This window comes from Malurus melanocephalus, unplaced genomic scaffold (genome assembly GCF_030028575.1).
Source record: "Malurus melanocephalus ecotype Western Australia unplaced genomic scaffold, MMel_1.1 scaffold_377, whole genome shotgun sequence".
Taxonomy (NCBI): domain Eukaryota; kingdom Metazoa; phylum Chordata; class Aves; order Passeriformes; family Maluridae; genus Malurus; species Malurus melanocephalus.
This window is the reverse complement of record NW_026623609.1, coordinates 136,332-160,402: the sequence shown is the minus strand read 5'-3', so window position 1 is coordinate 160,402 and position 24,071 is coordinate 136,332.

Below are 24,071 nucleotides of genomic sequence, written 5' to 3'. Positions count from 1 at the left end.
GCCCCATAGCATCGCTGCACTTTTCCCTCTTTTCCCATGGTGGTTTTTGATGGCTCTGGAACGATAAATCCCATGGGAGGGGATGACTCTGTGGTACAGGATCCCAAAGTAAGACTCCCTGTGCTTCCAGCCTGGGGCCCTGCAGGGACAGAAGGGTTTTCTTCCCCAAAAAGCTGAGATGAAGTCAGAGCAGATCCAGATCCCCTTCTCATCCCCCCAATGCCACCCTTGAAAAACTGCTTCCCTATTTTAGATATGCTACGTAAAAATTGGGAAATGTTGTTTCTGGAGATTTTTCATTTTAAGACATCTGGTATTTTTTAGGACTGGGAAAAACGTGTTTGCCTCTTTTGTAGTCACTTAAATTCCAGCGAGAGCCCTGCATTGGGATGAAGCATCTTTTAACAAAAGATATAGGATGTGCAGCCCACCAAGGAGAAGCCAGAAAAAAAAAAAATGAGGCAGAAATTTTACCAGACAGGATGTGGATGGAAAGGCTGGAGAACAGCTGGCTGAAATTCAGCAAAATCCTAAAAAAACCTCTCAAACTCAGCAAAATCAAACTGATGGTTGGGAGTCAGTCTCTAAAAGAAATCCAGATACCTTTCAGGCAATGACTTTTTCTGGGTGAAGCCCACAGGAATGACCCTCATGACCTGGAATTGGTACTGTCAGTGGGATGGAAAGGGGTGGAAGAGGCACCCAGAGAAGCAGATGAGGTGACACAGGACAGGACCTGACACCCAGGGGYCCCAGGGGCAGCTGCCCCCAGCCAGGAGACCTGAACTTGTTGAAATTAGAGCAGCTTTTCAAGAGGATCCTGTGGCAGAGCCAGGGCATCTTCCCATGGACAAGGAGCCCAGCAAGTGCCTGCAAATTCCCTGCAGGAATTTCAAGCCCTGCTTAGAGAGATGAAGCAGTTGCCAGGGCACCCAACCTTTTGACATCTTAATGAGCCAAGAGTTCAAAAGGATTTTTTTCCCTTTTTTTTTTTTTTTTTTTTTCCCTCCCTTCTCAGAGAATTCAACTTTTCATCTCCCTCCTCCYAAGTACGAGACAGCCAAACAGGGGATGACAAATGAGCGTCTCGCTCCACCTGAGGAGTTCAAGCTGCAATCATCCAGCTCCTTGGAGCTCCAAAGAGCTGGGAAGTGCCAGCATGCAGAAGAGATGTAATTAGGTGCGATTCAAGAACAGCTCATCAGCTATATTTAACAGACAGGACGAATCCTCAGAAGCAAAAAGCCCTGYGGAGGAGCYAGGCTGTGGCAGAGCTGTGCTCCCCCAGCCCTGGCTCTCTGGTGCAAGAAATGTTTGTGTTTCTGCCTGAAATATTCTATTTTTTGTTAATTTGCAATTTTAAGTGGCGATGGTTGATTATCCTGTAAACATCTCAGTGAGCAGGACCTCTTAACCAGAATGTTTTTAGCAGGTAGATTTTCCCCTTCACCAGGATTAAAGTTGGCTGGAGGGAGAAGAGCAAAATAGCCCTTTTTATTTTAATATTTGTGCCTGGAACAGATGGAGGGTCCTGAGTCCAAAAGGGCACGGTGACAGAGGACACACTGTCCCTTCTGCCGAGAGGGGGACAATGTGTGAGTGGGATGGGAACACCAGTGCCTGGCTCTCCCAGCTCTGTCCTGCACAGAATCACMRAGGGKTTTGGGCTGGAAGGGACCTGAAAGGGACCCAATTCCATCCCCATCATGGGCAGGGATGCCACTCTCCAGATCAAATATCTCACTGACCAGGGTTAACAAAGGCCCAGGAGGTTCTGGAAGGCCCAGGAGAGCTGGCACACTGGGCTGGGGGGTGACAAGGCTGCTGAGGGCTGTGGTCACTCTGTCTTGTCCTCAAACATCCATCTGTGCTGCTGCCCAYAGCAAATGAGCTTTCCCTCAGTGTTTCTGCCAGACCCTGGCCCAAAATAACACCCGGAGATGGGAACAGAGAAATTCAGGAACCAACCATGGATGGTCAAGAGCCATGGGAGATTCTCAATCCATGCTTGGCTGTGAAGATCTCTTAAATACACAAACTGCATTAAAGTATCAACTTAACTACAGAAATCACTGAAGTAACTGCTGCAGTAGAAGACCATTTATATTTTTCTTCCTAATGAAAGCCATCAAGCAGATGGCGATTTTAGGTGTCAAATTTTGATGATGGAGCTTCCCAGCYATCACAGGCCAGAAGATGGGACCAGTGATGCCCAACAGCTGCAAGCAGCAAACCAAACCCTGCTGGTGCACAGCAAAACACCCCCACATTCTCTCTTAATCCAAGTTCAAGGATATGAAAACTTATCTTTCAGATATGCTGACCAAAAGAATTATMAAAACACACAGGGCAGAGTGCTGCAGCCTGTGGGGATGGGTGCAACAAGGCTGGAGCTGGAACAGGCGAGCCCATGGGGAGCAGGGCGTGATTCCCTTCTTGGGGAAGGATAAAAGAGTTATTGTGGAAAGGCAGGCTCTGCTCAGGCTCCTTGTGAGCAGAGGGTAAAGAGCTACTTATGCTGGAACATAAAAGCTGGGAGACAGCAGAGCGCTATAAATAGGGCATATAAACTTTCAACTGACAAGGCTCTGATTTTGTTATTGTAAAAAAAATAAAATAAAAAAAAAAGAGAGAGGGAGAAAAAGTGCCTAGGTGGAGCTGACAAAGAGGGAAATACATGCAGAGTACAGGTTTGTTCCCAGGAACGCGCTTATTATAAGTCAGATGTAGTTAGAGCTATTACTTTAGCTTCAAATGAATGGAAGGAGAATAAATCTGCCTTTGTGCAAGGCTGCCTGCAAATAGCATCTCCCTCCAGCAAACCTGCAATTGTGTTTGCATGAGACATTTGTTAGAATAAATGCAATTTAAAAAGAAAAACAGTTCACACCTACGGCAAGGGAAGGCTGGTGGTATGAATGGCAACCAGCAGAGGAGGAGGAAGCAGAACAACAGGTTTCAGCAGCGGGGGGCACAGCCTGGGGCACTGCCAGGGTGGCTGGGAGGATGGAGATCCTGTGAACACCTCACCCTCAGTCCCTGTCCCTATCATCATCACATCTTCACACCAGCCACCCCAAACCGCTGCGCCGGTTTCAATCATTTTCTCACTTTCTGTCCCCAAGAGCTGGGCTGATTAAACACAGGTTTTCTAGTGAAAGGATGGGCCCTGCCGAAGGAGGGGAGGAAGCCTGGTCCTGCTGTGAGCAGCCACACCAGGGCTGTGGGGGCAAACCCTGAGGCTGCACCCTGGCACTGGGACACCCTGGCATCCCAGGACAATTCACCCTGGGAGCCAACTGAAAAGGAAAAACACTTCCTTGCAAGTTTTTGGCTTTGCATCTCCTGTTCCCAAATAACTTACCCAAGGTGCCTGCAGATTATTTTTCTATTTTCAACAAATAAATTGTTTTTCCTCTCAAAGCACACCCACCAGCCCGTTGTGACTCCATCCTGCATGGCTGCAGCCGCTTTGGGGAGAGGACCTGCAAGGTTGGCACTTTTTGGGGGCTGCTTGTCACATAATGATCCCCACAGGCACATCCATACCCAATGGCAACTTCCCCCAAATTGCAAGGGCACGGATGGACTGTGATTTTTGACAGTCAAACGCAGCATCTTGCTTGGGTGATGGCCTAAAGAGGGGAGAAAACCCTCTGCAAAGTTCCCTCCTGCCTTCTGTTATTATTATTATTTTTAATATTATTCCCATTGAATTTATAGGAGTAACYGTCTGGGAAAATGACTTTACCTCTGGCTCCTTCATAAATTTTTAATAGGGCAGAAATAGAACCAAAAGGGATTTAAAAAAAAAAAAATATGCGTTAGCGTCAAAATCTGGCTCTATTCATAATTAATTATACTTTCAGGGGGAGGGGAAAAAAAGAGGAAACATAATTACAAGCTTCTAGTGAGAACATTCATTATCATGCTAATGCAGAAATCAGTACTGCTGTGCCTGTGTGTGTGTGTGTGTGTGTGTGTGTGTGTGCTCGGTCTAATTACTCGGCAGTGATGTGTGTCACTCGCTCCGTTACCTCGCTGCTGCACGGGACTGGAAAGTCAAAATTAAAAATGAGGGGATGAGCCACAGCCTGGGTCCGTGCTGGGGATTGGGACCGGGTGTTTGTGAGCTCCTGGAACATCCAAGGTGTTCATCAGTGACACATCATCTTCTGATRTTTTGGGATTAAAAGCCATTATAGGAGCGYTAGRAGGCATTTAAGGYRTGAAGAGMGACCAGGWRAGGGAAGGAAAAGAGCCCAGGAAGWGGTGGAAGTGGAGAAAAAMGAGGCAATAGTTCAACAGTTTGGTACCTGACACCTGCCCCGATTTACAGTGCCGAGGAGATTCTCACTTTACAAAGACATCCTGAACATTCTTCTCAAGAGAAGCATTTGAGCTCAGCTGGGTGACAAAACTACYCTGGGCAGGGTGGCCTGGCTGTTCCCAATGCCAGGGAGGAAAGGGAGATTCCCTATAAAAGAAGGGACTCGATTTAACCCCAGAGCATTGATATTACCAGGAATATCTGGTTTTTCTTTCCCTTTTCCACCCTGTTCCATTAGGCACAGCCAGTGCTGAGGATGGCAGTGGGCCCCAGCACAGGATCTGAGTGCATCCCTGTGAAAAACTCCTGGAAACCAGAGAAAAGCCTCTTCCTCATCATTCCAGACCTGAACCAAGGAACCCAGTGGTACCCAATGGGGACCAGCCTGCTCCTGTAGGATATTTGAAGCTCCAACTGAAATCAAGAAGAAAAACYACAGCTCATATCCATGGCCTGAACATGATGTTCAGACCCAGACATGTTTATAGACATGAGTTATCTAAATTACATTAAACCTAAGTTCGGCATCTGCACAATCTGAGCATTTCTGGGGAATAATTAAATGGATTTCCCATTATTTCTCGAGCTGCCAAGCGAATGTCCTACTTTCATAAGTCACAGCAGTGCATTTCCCCAGCAATAAATCCTCCAGCAGCCTGCAGGAAGCAGAGCCTGGCAGGCAGAGCGGAGCTGAGGGGGAATGAGGCAGCGGGGGACACCCAGCCCTCCTGGATCTCTTAAAAACCTTGGAGCAAAAGAGCTCCACAGGCAGTGCCATGGAAGGTTCTGGCACAGGGAGAGGGCAGCAATGGGCAGCTGGAAGGAGCCAGGGCCAGGAGCTCCAAACAGGGATTAAAGAGAGGAAGAGGCGAAGCCAAGTGTTGGGGCAGTGCCAGCTCTGACTCTGATCCTCTGCTCAGAGGAGAAGGAGGGTGATAATTAAAGCAAGATCGCTGCTTCCTTTCCTCAGGTGGGAAAATCAGCTCTTGGAGGATATAGGAGGGAGAAAAGACAGAGCAAGGATAAATGCTGTGGGATTCAGCATGCCCCCATCTGTCCCTAACCCCCTGCAAGCATCTTGCTCCTCAAATTTCCACCTATACAGGATGAAAAACCCTCCTGGGCACTGCCGGGCTCAGGGCTGTCTGCTGGTCCAATTTGCAGTGATGCTCTGGAGAGCTGCCAAAMAGGGATAACCAAACTGGTGACAGCTCTCTTGTGCCTCCATCCAGAGGACAGAAGGAAGGAATTACTGCCCTAAAAAAGAACGGGTGCTCTGTCACCCGCGAGCACCCCACAGTGTCCCCAGCAAAGGAGCATCCAACACCTTCAGAATGTACCAATTTTTCTTGGCAAAAAAGCAGCTGCTGGCACACTGGGATGAGCACATTAAACTTAAGTGTGAAAGCATTAAAAAAACCCGAGAATTGTTTGCACAAAAAGCCACTGTTACCCAGGCGTGACAGAAGCTCCCCATCCAAAGATGCTCCATGAGCAGCACCAAGACCCCGCTGTCAGCGTGGAGGTTGGGAAAAAGGGAAAGTTAATGCCTGGAGTTCCAAGGATAAGATCAGAGATTTTTTTTTTTTTTTTTTTCCCCAAAGGTGGGCTTTATGCAACATCTGTGAGCCATTCCCTTTCCTATATGCTCAGACAGTTGGGTCAGGGGTCCGAGCTCCAGCTGTGCCAAATTCCAATTTGGGGTTTCCTGCAAAGCTTCCCAACCCACTCTAGCCCTGGACAAATRGACCAGGGGGTGTTTTCAGCCAGTGACCGAGCTCAGGGCTATTTGGGAACCTGGAGCATAATTGCTCTGCAGAGTCTGCCAGCTGCTCTAAAAATATCCACCCCACCTCAGCACGCCGACACTCCTGTTCCTATCCAGAAACGCAGTTTGGAGGCGGAGGCTAAGAGTAGCACTGTGGCCTTGAAAAGAGCAATTACAAGGGAAATAAAGAGGAAAAAGCACATTTTGGGCATCTCCACAGCACTGGGTAAGCAGTGGGGCGCTTGCACAGTCACCTGCTCCAGGGGATTGGGGTCAGAACAGCCCCAGGGTGTCCCCAGCTCCTGCTCTGCCCCGTTGGAGCACTTTCCCAAGCCATAAAACAGCACAGGTTTTATGTGAGGGTCTAAAATGAGTTATCACATGAGAGACGAGCCCGCCGTGCCCCCTCCCCGAAAGCCCTTCCCGATAAAAGGGCCTCACTGTTCTTCCCAATGATGAAATGATGAAACCGGAGCCAAATCCCTTGAAAGGAAACAGATGACCTCTTCTGCTGGGAACGGCTCCGGTGCCTCCATTAACTTGATCATCACCAGAGTGCTGCCCAGAGGAAAAGCAATAAGCCATGACGTGAGCACCCATGTGCGGGTTTAGGGGGGAGGGAGGCGCTTTCCCCCAATCCCTGATGAAGCAGGGCTAATGGAATTGGGGTTCTTGCTGCCCCACCAGGCATTTTCCAGGTGATATTTTGCCTCTGCCAGCACAGGGCATCACCCTCTAATCCCTCAGCAGCCCTGGATGCTGGTAGAAGCCATGTTTTTATTTACACATCGAGCGTTGCTCTCCCCAACCAAAATTCGGCATCTAAAGACCCATGTTTTAAGCAGATGCAGCCCAGGGCACAGTTCAAGGTTTTTTTTTCTGTTTTTAAGCAACCAATGGAAAAAATAAAACGGGATTGTGCATGCCTTTCATAAAGATGTTTTATGACACAAAAAAAAGCAGCCCTAAAGCTTTTCCCAAAAGTCTCCCCGATGGAGTTTGGGAACAGCCAGCCAGGGACAGCCCAGATGTGCTGGGGACCTTTATTTATGGAGCAACCCCATCCTCTGCCCTCCAGGWGAAGGCAGTGAGAGCTGTGAACTTTCCTGGTGCTCAGGAAACTGCTACAAGAAATGGTGTTTGATGTAAAGACACTGAAATGTTGGAAATAGATGATTCTTAAGGTTCTTTCTGAGCCAAACCATTGTGTGATAACTCTCAAAATACTGGCTGAGGGTGTTTTTTCGTGGGAGTGGGTGCAGGGATGCCCTGCCCGCACTGTGCCAACATCTGCCCCAGAAAAACCTCCCCGTGCCCAGGGCAGGGCTTTGGGAAAAAAAAAAACACCACAACCCCAGGGCACGGACAGCCCAGCTCTGCAAACTCCCTCCTTCCCTCGTGCCACTTTCTCCATCTGTATGGAATGGCTGGGTTATGAATATTCAAAGAGACAAACGTGTTAAAAATCGGTGACATTTCCAGGATTGGCTCGTGCTAGCCAGAGAACGTCATTCACAGTAATTACAAATAAAATCCACAGCCCTTCACAGATGACAACAAATCCAAATGGCCTTTTTGCACAGTGAAAATATTAGCCTTAACACTTTTTTTTTTTTTTTTTTTAAATATCTTCCAACCAGTTGCTGCTTTCACAGGCACCTCCGAGAGAACTGATTTTGGGAAAACTTCTCCCAAAGCAGCAGCATTTGCTGCCTTGTACAGAAAGCAAATAGCACTTTTGTTCCCCCCTCCCTCTCATYTGAGAGTTTTCTTGGTACGGATGAAACCACGAAACAGAAGGCCGCCTAAATGAAATTATTAACCCAGAGAAACCACCAAAGGAACTTGATTAATTTGCCAAGTAACAGAGCCCGGTTTGTTCTTTTAGGCAACACATCTTAAAGTAATTGAATCACCCCTTGAAAAAAAAACAGTAGATGATTGAGCCCTGAGGTACACTCGTTTGCTATCCTCAATAAATCTCTCTTTATGAAGGAGGTAGTATGCTTTTCTCATCAGAAACCTGTTAATTTTTTTCTCCTTTAAGTAATTGAATACAAAGTTCAAAATCTATCTGCAGCATCCTTCAAGAGGGGAAAAAAAAAAAAAATCAAAGGTTTATCTCCTGCTTCATCTCAGCAAGTTAATTATGCTCTCATAATTGAGTTAAACCAGCAGGTTATTAAAAATACCACAGGATAATTTTTTTTTTTTAAATGGAGTATCACGAACCCTAAATCTTTAGCAGAACCAAGCATCCCAAGATCTGCACTGTGCCCAAGAAGGACAATGCCAACCTCATTCCATCTAAGAAAAGGGACTGAGGTTATTTTCTGAATCGTTTTTGGAGTCAGAAGGAGGGGCCCATCATGATCTGACCCAGCCCTACCCTCTTTCAGTTTGAAGCCATTCCCCCTTGTTCTGTCACTCCATATCCCTGCCCACAGTCCCTCTCCAGCTCTATTGGAGCCTCTTTAGGCACTGGAAGGGGTTCTAAGCTCTCCACAAAGTCTTTTCTAGCCTGAACAACCCCTACACAGGACAGGAGTATCAACATCTTTGTGGCCATAATTGAGACACCTTTGACTGTTCCCCCCAAAAAATCTGAATTGAGCTTTGTTATGCCCTGGGATGGAGGAGGTGCCCCCAGTCCTCCCCAGTATTCCATGCCAAGTGTATTCCTAATCAGCATTTCACTTCAAATATTACCCATTCAACTAATTCTACTAATTCTAGGGAATTACAGAAATAATTGCTATTTTCCAATAGACACAGGACTGCCTCTCGAGACAGAAAAAAAAAATAAGGAAAAAAAAATTCAATGAAGTACTGCTTAAGGAAAGTCAAAATAAGCTATTTCCATCTCCTCATTTGCAATTAACTTCAGAGCATAACACAGTGGGAGGTGGTTCATGGGAAAAGTACGGCTTCATCGTAATCYTCTCTCTTTGGAAGTGGGAGATGAGCAGAGATGGATGCACCCTGCCTGGTGGCTGTCACCCTGTCCCCATCAGGGACAGTCAGGAGAGCTGCCAGCCCACGCTGTGTCCCTCTTGCTGTTCTCCCAGGGCATTGGGATAGTGGCTGTGCTTTCCCCACTTTCATGTGGTCACCAAAATTCCACTGTGGTCCCATCTGAGATTCTCCATTTCCATCCTCATCTCCATCCCCACTGAAAGCAGATCCCACCCCACAGCTCACAGGAGACACCTTCCCAAAGCAGAGAGGAAAAAAAAAGGATGTAAGGCTGGTAACAGCCTGGAAGAGGAAGCTTCTCCTCTGGGGAAAACAGGAGCTGGTGCTTGTTGGGGTGGAGCTGCAGAGTGAGCACGCAGTGGGGTGGCACAATGGAGCTGCTCTCCTCTCACTGGGCTGCTTGTTACCATAATCTACCTTTTTTCTTTTTAAGCAAAAAAAATTAAACCAGGACTTTTCTGTAGCAATGTCCTTCTCTTCCTCCCCACCAAGAAGAGGTGGCCTAGCAGTCAAACTGCCCTGGAGAGCTCTGGGTTCTCTTTGTGAAGGGATTTGTGCTCAGTGGAGCAGTCTGTCCCCACCGTGCCGTGCATCAGCCCTGCTTCACCTCAGAGCTCCTCTCTGCTCCTGGGTGTTTCTGCCACATTCCCAAACACCCCAAAAACCAACGGTTTGACAGAGCCGGTTCCCCTGCACTGTCTGGCAGCTCTTCCCTGCTCTCCATGCAAATGCTCCCAGGAAAAGGAGCCTGAGACTCAGCCTGGGAACCTCCAGCTTGTGTCTGCCCAGGGATAGAGGATCCAGAATGCCAGAGGGAGCCCTTCATGTGCTCGTGGGATGATTGCAAASCAGCCCTGCCCTCAATCCCAGCCCTGCTGCCACTGCAGGATCCATCCTCAATTCCCCCTCCAGTGCCTGGTGACCTTTGATGGAAAGGAAAAGGGAAAAGGGAAAKGAGGGTGCTCTGTCCTCCAGCAAACACTTCCCATCCTTTGCCCTACAACATTAAAAGCACGGCTGACGTGGCGGCCTGCTGATTGTGCATTAAATATTCACCTCCATGATACTTCCTTTGAAGAATTCTCCTTTTAACTGTTCTATTTTCATCGCTGTCCTCATCTCTCCGTAACGCTCCATCTTCTGCTTAAGTGTCATCTTCAGATTTTGTTCCCAATTAATATTTCTATGGCAACTGCATTTAATTTTGAAGTGGTRGCACTCGCTCTGCATACGGACCAGAGCCTCCTCCTCGCCTCACAGCTCTGTGCCTGTGGTGGACATTTATGATGGGTTTGGTTCAAAAGCCATGATCTTTGGAGCATCTACACCCCATCCTCACCCTCTGAATGCCAGTCTGGGTTGGTCCAGRCCACACTGAGCTCAAGTTCATTCATCACCTTGCCATCCTTTATCATCAAGGGCCTATATTTGCTATGGGATAAAGSACAGATTTGTGGGATAAAGACATGTATGGTGCACCCAGGGGAGCAGCTGGGTCCCCAGGCAGGACAAGAACACACTGTGAAATGGCTGGGAATGCAGGAGATGGCAGAAGGGATTGCTGGGTTTGGAAACTCAGCCTTCAGCCCACGTCCAGCTCCAGATGTGACCAATGCTGGGTGAAGGTTTTGTCCCAACACCCTGCACCCAGTGATGGGGTGCAGACACAGACCTGGTTCCTRTGGCCACGTGTGGGTTTCCTCCTCATTCCAAAGGTAGAACCAATCCCTGAAGGTGGAAACAGCCCATGAAGATCACCAGTAGCAGCAGGATGGGGACATCCCCCACCTCAGTGCAACCAAGAACACCACAGGAACCTCCCGTGGGCTCTGCACTGGTGAGAAAATTAAAATGGGCACAGWGTGGTTAAAATAAACCTGAGTTACKGCCTGGAATGAGAAGTATTTGTGTGCTGTTTCCCTGACTGAAACCTTGCAGGCATCTGTGGAATGACAGAAATGCTGAACGTCCTTAACGGGTTCTGCAGCCTCAGCACGGCCCCGCTGGTTTGTGCAGAGGAACCTGTCCCGGACRGCCCCGCAGGGCTGGCAGCCTGACAGATGTAAAGCTGCCCTACTGCATGTACAGCACGGCAGTTTGGGGATTAAGCTGCATAAATCCACCTTCAAAATATTTCTATTCCGAGCCAACGTCCCTGCAGCCATCGATGCCCTCGTGGGCACTGTGAAAGCACCTCCTGTTCACGCATGGTGACAATACGTGCACAGAGGTTCCTCTGTCACATCCTGATTTGCTTCCCCTTGCTGTGTGAAGGCAGCTGGGGGCACCTCTGCAGTTACACTACCCTTAGCATTGCACATTTCCACACTTCTTTTCTTCCCAAAACATCTCAGACACCCCCAGGGGACATTCTGGGAGTTTGCTCTGGTTTCAGCCCGGTGTTTAAAGTTGGCATCCAACTTTCTAATGCCAGACTCCATTCCCTGAATTCCTGCCTCCACCAAGCCCTGGCATGCAGCTGAAATGCCCTCCCAACTGCTGTCCCCACCATGCCACTGCCACCCAACAAAGTGCCACCAGCAGAACAAGTGCACCCRCCAGAAGTTTGGTTTTCCAAGAGCTCCCAGACAAGCTCTGCTCACAATATCCACATTATTCCTCATTCAAATGAGGGAACCACAGAAAAATGTAATTTTGGAAGCTGAGTAACTTGACTCCCCGCAGCTGTGCCTTGGGCTGGGCTCCAGCTGCCTGGCTGCCCACAGGGCTCCCCCACGCTCACACAAGCACCAGATTCCTCCTCAAACTCACTTCCCASGATGGGCAGTTACTGTGAATGAAATTTGGGACTGGGATTTCTTTCCTCAGCYGGTTGGGCTGCCCTGTGGTGGTGGCACAAATGCATTTTTTATGGAGCTCACCACTGGGAGGGAACATTGCTGACCACTGCCCTTCCCCAAAAATGCTGTTACCCAACTGAAATGGAGGAGAAACACATTTCCCCACTCCGTGCTGATCAAGCCGGGTGTTTTTCCCCACCCAACCCTGCACCACCAGGCAGAGACACGTCTTTAAAGCCAGTGCCAAGATGTTGGCTGTGGRTCTGACATCACCCATCCTGTGAAATCATCCCCATTGCAATGACGCGCTGACATCCCGCCCCAAACCAACCCCGACATTTCAGGGCTCTCCGTGCCCTGGAGACAGACACAGCCTGGGGYGAGGTGACAGGGCAAGGACAGCGTTCGGGCAGGGTCACCCCTCTACACGAGTCCCCTCCGTGTCACGCCACAGTGGAATGGGAGCTCCGAGGTGCGATTGCGGCTGTTCCTACAACACTGAGCGCCCTTCTCCTCGCATTACCGGCTCAGCCTCCAGGAACGACGGGCACCCTCCAGCTCTCAGCTCGGGGAAGGCTCTCGATGCCTTCCTGCTGCTGCCGGGTAGGTTGGTGGCGAGCTGGTGGCAGCACACATCCCCAGACACKGTCCCAAATCGGGGAGCCCCAGCACAGCACCGAATGTGCCACCGCGCCCTTTCCCCGTCGCTTCTCATTAATTGGAAGCGACTGGCCAAGAGCTCACCGGGTCTTACACACAATGTCACCCTAAACGCCCAATGTCACCCCGAAATGTCCCCGCCGGGGCTCTGCGCCAGGACATCGCTGGATGCGCCGGGAAGGCGAGCGAGAGCAGAGGGAGCTCGCTGCTGCCGGGAAATGTTTGTGCCGGGTCTATTTTCCGGTGCGATCCATCCCTCCCGACACAACCATGCTCCGGCAGCTCTGCTCCAGCAGCCCCAGCTCCAGCCCGATGTCCCAGGGCTGCGTTTCCACCTCCCGGCTGCTCCCATGGGTTTTTCAGGGCTGGGATGCTCGGCTCCGTGCTGAGGCTGCGCCGCAGGAAAACCACTTAACAACCAAGGCACCTCCACAAATCCGTCTGACCCTGGGTGTTTGTCTCGCCAGCTGAAGGACTCTGTGCTGTCCTGGTGAGTATCCGGGGACAGTAAATCACCGGTGAGCTCAGAAAATGCAGCTCATGCACAGAAAACTCCCTCCCTGCCCGCCCGCCCGGCCACGGAACACAGCACCAATAATAACAGGCACCGGCTTTCTCTTTAACCTGAGATCTTTACGAGTGATCAGCAAATTCGAGAGGGCAATTAAGGAAAATCAGCACTTCATTAGCTTCCTGAAATGCAGTCACCACTGGAACGAGAGACAGCAGAGCTCAGCACAGTGCTAACCCCCGGCAAAACGCAGAGAGGAAAAGCGCTGCAGTCACAGTGGGCTACAGAGAGGCAGCACTGGTGGTGTCTTTGGGAATCACTGCTCCTGGCACTGCGAGGGTCAGCACTTGGGAATCTGTCCCTCTCAGAGCCCTGCCAGCTCCCAGGCTGCACACCAGGAAGAAAAAAAAAATATTAAAAGGCATGGCTTGTTTGATGGTGTCAAATACTTCCACACAATTCGTGCAGGCTGGCTCCTTACCATGGGTGAGCTCATTCTCCATCCCRTTTCCAAACCACTGTGATCGACACCAGCACAAAGAACCCCAGCCCAGCTCCAAGCATTGGGAAGTCCATCTTCCCTGCCAGATGAAAAGGAAAACCCTGAGGTTAAGACTTGGCAGCGAAGTGAGACACCTCTCCCCTCCCTGCATCCCTTCCCTGGGTTATGGAATGCTTTGTTTTTTAAGACAGCCTTGCGAAAACGGCATGAAAATTTAATCACCCCGGCACAAAATCCAATAGCTGCTCTTCACACGCACTTCAGTGCGATTTATTCTCCTGCTAAAGCCTTCACACTGGCAATCCACTTAGAACAGAGCATCCGTCCCAAGGAAAATCAGTGTCCCCACCGTCCCTGCCATTCCTGGGGCTGCAGCACTGGCTCCTCTGTGAATATTGAAGAGCTTTTTACAGCTCTGTGAATGTTGCTGTGAACAGTGGGGGWCYRGGAGCATMRTCATTGGCCTAGACTGCCCCAGGAYRGTGATATTTCCCAGGCAGGAGCCCCTGCAGGGCCCTGTGCATCACTCCCAGCCTACCTTGGGCTCCAAGGAAAAAATTCTCTGTGAAAACTGAACATGAGTGATGAGACACCCAGTGCCACAGCGATGGGCTTTGGCTCTTTACCCTTTCCCTGGACTYGTGCTCAAGGAAAGCCCTGACATTTATCAGGAGAATATCCTCCAGTTAAAACCAGAGACCCTGATTCTRTTAACAATTTGGCAATGAATTAATGGCATTTTCCAGTGGAGAAGAAATTGCAAAAGTCTCCYGGGAGCTTCTGATTCGACCCAAACAATCTGTCAAGTCAAGCCGACTGGAGCCTGCCTGCTCAGCAGCTCGTGTGGCTCTGAGCTCAKCCCCAGCCCAAGGAGCAATAAATAAAAAACCAGGAGGACGATAGCAGATACCAGGAATGAGTTGGGGTCTCTGACTCCAGTGATTTCCCTCAACAAGAAGACCTGAGGAGGTTGAGATACAGGTTTTAGGAGCTCAATGCCTTGGATGATGGGTTTATTTAAAATATAAAGAATACTAATATTCTTTAAAATATCAATGAACCCCATGGCAAGGTGGAGGTGCCACAGGACTCCATCATCTCCATTTCCAGCCCCACATGTCAAATCACTCTGCTCCAGCACAAACGTCCCTGGCCAGTGTATATCCAGAAAGAAAAGATGCTTAAAGCAACTAATAGCTGCAGCTAAAGGAGAGATTATCATTATCCAAATTGCCTGCTCCTCAGAGAGAGCTGGGCAAACTTCCAGGGATGAATGGAGCCCATTTCCCTTGTGCAGCTGGGGATGCTCTGTGCTCCCCTAAGCAGGATGGTTGTGCAGCAGTTCTGAGGTGAAGGCTGAGGATCCCCACAACACAGGATTCACCCTGGGAGAGGCTCAGAACAGGATTTGGGCTCGTTGCAATTCCCCAGCAGTGTTGTGGTTGTGTTGGGATGGAGTGTGAGCTCACGGGTGTGGAGCAGCTGAATGCTCAGCTCATCAGCAGCGAGACAAACGCTCTTTTCTTGGGAAGATCCCTGCCCTGTCAGTCCCCACAGCCCCCTGATTTACAGTTGGGAAGTTTGCCTTGACTGTGCTCAGAATCATTAAGCTACAAACCATAGACTAATTACGGGGCCCTGGGCAAAAACGTTAATCCAAAGAGCATAAAATTATAATGACTTTCTWGGCATAATTAGCCCAAACAAGATAAACAGTCCAAATAGCAACCTCAGCTTCGGCACATCCACAGCCCCAGCTCAGGATGGGGGTGAGAGGCAGTGGGAGAAGGGGTGTCCTGAGGATGGGGAGGATGGGGGGCAGTGACCAGCCCCACTGCAGCTCACACTGAGCACAGTGTGGACACATCACACCACAGTGGGGATGTGGATCCCATCCAGCAGAGCTGCCCCACAATCTGCAATTCCCCCAGGCACTGTGAGAACCAAACTCAACCCAGGGATGCAGGAAGGATGGAGCCACTGCCACCACCGAACTGTGCATCCCCCGTGCCAAATCACTGCGTGCCCACAGGGACAGCACAGCCCAGCATCATCTGCACCAAAACCTCATCACATCCAGGGAAGAACAGCTCTCTCAGATCTGCCAAATCCAGGAGGAGTCACTCAGATCCCTGTGCCTCTCCAAGAGGTGGTGACTGAGTCCAGGGAAGTGGCCTCAGGCAGGGTCAGGGGAGCTGTTTCCAAAAGCACAGCTTAAGTGTCATGCTCATTTTATCTGCATCTTTATTTATTTATTGCTGCCTGGGAAGTGCAAAACAAAAGCTAATTATTTGATAAAAGCTTTGGGCAGGGTATTAATGAGCCAGACTTGTAAGCAGATTTCTAAACCTCTTTTCTGTCTCCGCCTGCAGATCGGAGTGGGTTGGGAACACAGGGCCCCTTTCACGTGTGCCTGCATGGCATGGGGACAGGCATGCCAAGCCTCCAAAGGGCTCTTGTCCCTTTTTCCTGCCTCCTGGAGAAATGCTGGTTACTCCTAATTCCAGGGATGGAAGGAAGAGAGCTGGAAATGACAGGCAGCAGTTCAGAAACTGAGCATCATTCAGCATGTCCCTCCCAGACCCTGTTGGGAGGTTTGAAGCTGTTCACACCCTCCCACCAAGCCAAGCCTTTGGACTCTTCATTTCCATATTTCCTATTTTTTACCAGACCACTCCAAAAGCAAAAAGAGCCATCTCAGTGCTGATGTGCCCAAACTGCCACTACAAACAGAAATGTCCCTGCAGCTGGGCAGGGAACATGCTGGGGAGTTCTGGGGACATTTTCCATCCCAGAAATCCCCACTGACACCTGACAGAGTGGGTGACCTCCCTCTCCCTGCCTCCCCTCTGCCCCCAGCCCCAAATGGCTTTATGGGCCCCGGTTGGAGCCACTCTCCAAGAGTCTCCAAGAACCATCTGTTAAATCCAGCTGTAAATCCCAGCTTCCCGTTTATTTCTACCATTCCAGTCAACACCCTCAAGATGAAATATTGCTCATATTTGCAGCCACACTCCAAAAAAAGATCAGAACAAAAGCATGTGGCTGGAAGCCCCATGGAGGGGATCCCACCCCTTATCCCCAGATTCTCTTTGGGTGCTCCTCAGCCCACAGATTGTGCCAAAGCCCACCAGCAAGCCTCGGGTCTGGCTTTTAATGGGAAAATTAAATAAATCCATTTCTTTTTTTCCTTGCCAGTTCATCTCTGTGTGGGGCTGCGCTTATGGCAAACCCATCTCCCACTCAAGGCAAAGAAACCACTCAAACATTTTGAAAACAGCATGTTAGCTGGAAAACTTTGCAACCACAGGATAATGGAGACTATCTCCAGTCTAGCAAGAGATTAGGAAGATAAATGACATCGATAAAGGGCATTTTAGCCCAAAGCAATTTTAAATCAATGCAAATGGGAGAGTTTTTTGGGCAGATGTGCAGGTGCTGGGGCTGCCCACGGGCAGGGCTTGGCCACCAGGGCTTCAGGGGGAATTGGCCATTGCTCCTGGGCTGCTGGAGGGGTTGGAATGGTTCCCTCCWGGCAGCRCAACCAGTGAGACAAAAATTACYCTTACACTGGAGTATTTACTGTCTGAATAATTTTAATTTCCAGTTAATTGTGAGAATTCTATTGCTTGAACCAGAATTTCAAACAAGGGACGACAACTTCACCTGCATTGAACCAAGTGCTTGTGAGCAAAGTGCATCTTTTAGGTGTGGAAATGCTTATTTATCCCAGCAATTAAACCATCATCAACACAAAAATCAACGTGTGTGCACATGCTCTCCCTCCCATCTGTGCTTGTAAAGCTCCCCACAGGGACACCCACCCAACAGTTTCCMTACGCCACCGCTCCTCTTTTTCCASTCAAACTTCAAGGTTTTTTYGGGACGTGACACATGAAAGAGCAGTGCCAATGAAAGGGGTTGGCAACATGAAAAGCCAATTCCAGATCCTGTGAGCACAATGAATTGCTCTTTAAAAAAAAAAAAAAAAATCTAATCAAGAACTTTTCCTTTCTTCCCTTTTTCCATTTTTTTTTTTAAAACCAAGGACGGTATGTGATGTGTATAGTCTCAAAAGGAGATTTACTAGACACTGCTGTGACTAAGGCAAGATGTAATTAGAAGAGGGGAGGAACATTTATCATTTGCCAGAGTGAATTAGGTATTTCGACTTCTCAAAAGAATTGAACACAGAGGGTGAATTTTTTTCCAATTTCTCTCACATCTCCAATATTATTAAGTTCAGCTAGAAAACACTTGAGACAAATTGACTCATCTGAGCCCATCTCTTCATAATTGCTACACATTTTAAATTGGCTTAGTTAAATGAACACTTCACATGGTGGTTGACAGGCTCCRTTGACTGGATGCAATATTAAAAATATCAAAATCAACACGAGAGCTAGAGCAGAGCTTGGGGATATTGCTTTTCTGAGTGCTGGATATTGCTTTAGCTGGACTGTAGCAAACACTTATAACTTTAGAGGTGTTTTTTAGATATAGATGAAGAGATTCTACTCTTTTCCCATTAATAGTAAAGCATTTCTTTCCCTTTTCTATCTACTTAGCAAGAAATTTATAAGCTCATGATCTAAACTGGGCCATCAGCCATGGGTTGTGTACAGAAACCATTCCTTTAATGGTTTTTCACTTTGCAAGCCCTCACAGAGTGCAGTTCCCTAACATGGTGCATTTCCAGGTGTTTGCATGGAATCAACTCCACTCCCAGCACTCAGGAACCTCAAGGTGCCTGATCCTACCCAATTTTTTATGGCTCCAGGCAATGTTAGGAGCTCTGGGGCAGAGCTGGAGATCCCAGCAAGTTTTCTCTCCCAGCTCATTTCCTCAGTGGTTCTGTGCACGTGAGATGTTTCACGGCTCTGCTCTAAAGGCTGYCGAGAGAGGCAGACAGAAGGGAAGAATTTGGGTCTGTGCTTTGCCAACGTGATCTCAGAGCACATTTGCAAGACTCCAGAGCTTTGTGAAAACCCAAAGCCAGGCAAAATAATTGCTGATACAGAAACATTTGAGCGGCTCAGGCATGCATTAGATAAGGGATCTTGTTTCTGCTCCCCCTCCCCTTGGCCTGCGTGCTTCCTTTCCACATTGTTTTATCATGAACAGAAAATAACAGCACAGACAGAAAGGCAGAGCCTGCCAACAGYGTGATTTATGTTGGCTTTGGAGCTGAAACACTTGATAAAGCATCCAAAGGCTTGGATGGCTGCACAGGGGCTGCAGCAGGGCTGGGTACCAGCCTGGCATCTCGCTGCCCATGGAGTTGGCAAGGGAGGGAGGATGAAGGGCAGGAACCCCAGAATGAGCTATGACCAGAAATGCAGCAACATTTGGGCTGGGGTTTCCCAATATCCAACCCCTTCCTGCACCCAAACCCTCTTCAGCTTGAGCCCCTGAGCCAACACAGCTCTCCCAGYCCTTGGGAACAACACAGGGATCTGCCTGCTCCAAAAAACAGAAGAGCCCGTGAAGCATCACCCACCCAGATGATGAGGCTGCAGCCTGATGTTGATAATAAATATCACTCAATGTTTTACTAAAAAGAGCCTCAAATATGGAGACCACATCCCTGCAGGGATATGTCCACACAGGGATGGAGGCTTTGCAACCTCTCAGCCCAGTTTTGCACATCRACAAAATTTTTCACATGACTGGGATGGATAAAAAAGGGTTTCCAGAACCCAGTGTGTATTTGTTCATTCCCATYCCAGCAGTGAGATTTCTCCTTTATTTAAATAAGGTCTCCAAGGCTTTACCCTTACTCATCTAATAAAGCAGCRTGTCAACACCAGTTCTGCATCACAAAATGAAGGGCACTCAGYGATTCCCCCACGGRACAATTCAATAAAGAGAGAAGAAAACAAAGGATCATCTCAGCCTGAGCAAAGGGCTCTCATCACACACAGCACCCCGAGTTGGGGGAGAGGGATTCACCCATCGGGTGGGGCTCATGGGAGCTCTGTCCTGCCCAGATTTCGAGGAGAGCAGGGCTGGACAGAGGAATTGCAGCCTCTAAACCCACCAAAAAAAAAGGGCTCATCCTCCATGGGAATGGGCAGGGGGTTCTGGCAGCAGCACTGGGCTGCCCAGTGGTGTATAGTCACAGCAGCACTTGGAGGCTCACATGGAAATTTGCTGGTTTGGAGCAAAAAGGCAYAGAGCCAAGAAAAAAAGCCAAGAAAAACACCTCAATTTAGTGTTGGGCTCAGCAGCCCTCATCCTCACACAGCCTGCCCGGAGCACCACCACCTTTCCCCTTTTCCTCCCACAGACATGAGCAGTGATGGCATCCCTGCGTTTAACATCAAACTCCCAAAATTCTGGCTTAGATTTTTATTTTATTTTTTTTAAGAAAAATACTCTAGTGCTTTTTAAGCACATCTCCATCAAATTGCTTGCCCAAAAAAWACTGGGCACTTGGAGAACAGAGCTGTCCTGAAACATCCTGCTGTCAGGAAATATGGTGCTCATATCCCTTTTGTAAAAGGGAAGGAAGGAACGTCTCCTTTAAAGAGTCTCAAAATTAATTTAATTTAGAATGGATTTCACATTCGCATTTGATGAATTAAAACCAGTGTGGTTTAACAACTATGTAATGGGGTATATATATGATCTGTTAAACAGGTGTTTGAGGTTTAGCAATTATCTAATAAGAGACTTATACATATTACAGTAGATAAACTTCAATAAATATGTTCTTAATCAACCAGAGAGCACTCAACATACAATTACCGTCCCTGCCACATCTTGTTGAGACGAGCAGCTGATTCAGTGCACGGCGGGATTTTATGTGCTGCTTAAAAAACCCTCCCATGTCTCCTGTCTGTGCTTTCCATCTGGGAGCTGGGGCAGCCCCGAGGGCTGGGTAGGAATGGCAGCAGTCGATTTTTGCCCTGGAATATCCATGATGGGGATGAGTGTGACAAGCACCAGCTCCTGCCCTTCTTCTCCCCACCTTGTTACCCACAMGTGTTCATTCCCCAAGAAAAATGGAAAGGGTTTAGAAAGGAGAGTTTCACCCTGATGGAGGGATTTGCATTAGGAGGTGTCAGAAGTGCAGCAATTGGCTTAATGAACACCACAAAACCCCGAGATTTTGCCGGTGCCAAGCTGTGCCCGTGATCCGTGCCGTGTTCCTGCCTCCTGGGTCACCCCGGGGAAGGATGCAGAAACCCAGTCCCGTTGTGGGGTTAACGCTGTGATGTTTTGGCTAATTTGCCACGTTTCTAGCCCGGGTGTTAAATCTAATTAGCACATTAGTGCTGGCTTTCCCAGCTGTAAAGCAGCAGGGAAATCCCTACTAACACCAGAGACAAATGCGCGATTGCCTCAGCAGCTTCCCCCATCCCTGTTCCCCAAAAAGCCGGGTTTCACCCCAAACCAGAGGACAACGAGGACGCACCGTCCCTCCCCCTGCCGAGAAAATAAACACGGGCTGCGGTGTCGGACGGGAAAGTACCCAGAAAACACCACTGGGTTCAGAGAGTTTGTTCCGAAAATTATTTTATACACAGACTTCGAAGAGAAGCTCACAGTGGGTTTGAATCAGGGCTGGGACAGAGCAAAATTCAGCCGACAGGAGCATTGAGAAAACATCTGAAATCTCCCTCTGTGCTGTCCCGGGACCCCATCAGCCCCTCCTCATCCCATTTTATAACAGGGTGAGCATCCCCCGTGCTGGATTAACCCCCTCCCCGCCGCAGAAATGCGGGGTTTGCTGCCGGCAGCTCCCGCTGCTGCAGKGGGGATGTTCGGGGGCTCTGCACATCCCGCGGGTGCCCCTCTCCTCCCATCTGAGCTGAGATTCTGCCAGCAACAGGCACAGCAAGAGGGGCAGACAGCGCTCCCCCTTCGCAGGGAATTTTCCTGCATTTCCCCTTGGCTGCACAAGACGAGCGCGTTTTTAAACCCAGCATCAGCGCTCGGAAATGCGAGCCGCTCTCATTGATCTCTCCGCAGCCGAATGAGCKGTGTGCCCGGGGGACACRGCAGCTCCTGCCCCGGCTTTACCATTTCTGCCAACACACAGCGGCTCCGGAGCTCTCCTGGCTGCGCACAACCCAGCACGGCTTTATCTTCTCCTGCTGGTACTTTTTTTTCCATCATTAGCAGCGCTGTTTTATCGATGACTGTATTGCTGGCTATTTAATTATTCCCTTTTAATCCCTTGAAGCAGATGAGACATAAAAGCCAAGGCCATTAGTGGCTCTGGAGCCATGTGCAGGGGTATTAGCCCGGTGGGCAGAGCAAAGCCCACCTTCCATCGTGTGGGAAGAGGAACGGCTTTAARTAGAGACAGCCAAGTGGGAAAAACAAGGAGGAAGGTGCCAAGGATGCCCCAAGGGCGTTTCTACCCTTCCCAAAGCACCCAGCCCGCATTCACAGGCACCCCATTGCAAAAAAAACCCCTCAGCCAAGGCTGAGCATCCTCAGAGGATTTATCTGCTCAGCCCGGATTCACAGCACCCAAACCCTGCTGTCACCCCCAGCACACCTCAGGGTGCCGTGCTCCTGCTGAGCTTCAGCTGACAAGCTCAGGTGGAGGGAAAGCAAAAGACATTTGCTTCTTTTTTTAGACCCGAACGGAGAAGTTGTACAATTTCAGAGTATAAATAATTGAAGGGMTAATGTGATCTCAAACTGAGCACTTATTAAATGGAAACGTCCCTGTTGACAGATGAATTCCTGTAAATTTTCTTTGGTTGAGCTCAGATGCCCATTTTGTGCTTCGAAGCAGATGAGGTCACCCCGGCTGGACAGCACACGCTGTGCCTGGCAGGGACCTGGCCCTTTGGAAAGGAAAAAAGGATAATAACAATAATAGCTGCAATAAAGGACTGCGATTTTAAAGGCAYGGGGATGGCGCACACAGCTCAGTGCACGCATTTGCTCTCCATCTTCTTCCAAGGCCCAAAGAAGGTTTTCTGGGATGTCCCCAGGCAGATGGAAATGTCCCTGTGTGTCACCCCAGGGACCATGGGCCCAGGAATGTGAGAGGGATGGAGGGAAGGTCAGGACCCCTCCCCAGATGGGCAGCACAGAGCTGCCCCCAGCGTGCCATCACCTCCCCCCACAGTGCTGCYGCTGTGTTTATGTTCTGCCTTCCTTCAATTATAATTAATAGTGGCTCATTATCAGGAGGGGACCGTTTATAAGATTCAATTAGAAGCCATTTATTTTAATGCTTTTGAACACAAAATGAGTTTGATCTCAGGAAACATTTCATTAGCATAATCTTCCCATAACAAGATCATCTCCTGAGTTTGACATATTTACACGGGGGTACCCAGGGAGGGAGCGTGTCCGAGCGGCCCTGGGATGGTGACACGGGGAKTGGGGCACAGCCTGCACCCTGCAGCATCTCTCTCTGCCCAGGGAATGCCATCAGCAGGTTTTTTGGGAGCTCAGCTCTCCCCTGGCACCRCTCCCCATCACCAGCCCCAAACACACAGCTCTCAGAATTGGCCCCAGGGTGGTCAGACACGCCAGAGCTACAAAGCCAGAGCTGAGCAGCCAAAAACACTCTGCCCTTGACCAAACACAACCCAGGGGCTGATGGCAAAGCTCCTGCTGACCCCTCCAGCTGGAACCCAGCCTGCTCCAGCAAACAGCTCTCAGCAGCAAAGCTGTGCCATGGYACAGAGAGGGAATGAGATCATTTTATTTGACTGTTCAGCTTAGGAAATTTAGTCATGAAGCAGGAATGAAAACTTGTGTCTACTCCAAGTCAAAATGCTCAATACAGCATGGCCATTTTTTTTTCCCGGGGGATAATCATCTCTGATTTGTTGCCCATATGGAGGATGTATTGGTTTTCCATACACCGGATGAGTTATACATTTTATAAGCTAAGCTGTCCATATATTCAAAGTAATATGATATCATTCACTTAAGCTGCACAGTGCACCACCATGKATTTTGGGTATAAAACCATGCCATGAACATATTTTTAAATGCTTGGTCTTTATCAGAGCCCTGTCTGGAGCKATTGCCTTCCAGAGAATGGTTCTTACGGGTGTTCTGCTACATCAACTACAAAACAGACGGATAAAACACCCTGACCCTGCCTTGGGCACCGAGCCCCAGCAGTGCCTGTCCCTGGAGGGGGCAGTTTGGTTTCAGGGCACACAGAGATGGGGCTGCAGAGTCAGAAAAGCAGTCCCTTGTTTATTGGATGGATCCACCTGACCCCTCTTCAGGCTGGGCTGACCCTACAGTCAAACTTTTCCCCAGGCCTGGTGTTGTTTCCCTGTTTTATTCAGGGGCAGGCAGGTTGCAAACAGGCAGGGATTGAGGTCCCCAGATCATTGTAAATGGACAAAGAATTTAAAAAGAACATTATTATTAGAGCATTGGTATTGGAGAGTGGGAGTTGGCAGTGCCCACGCTGTTGACCCCTCTGCTGCCCGGCTCAGGGCACCAAGCCAAACACTCCCTTCCCAGAAAAATGTTTTAAAGCTGCCTAAAACACCAGGAAATCAATTCTCCCCCAAAGAAATCTCTGG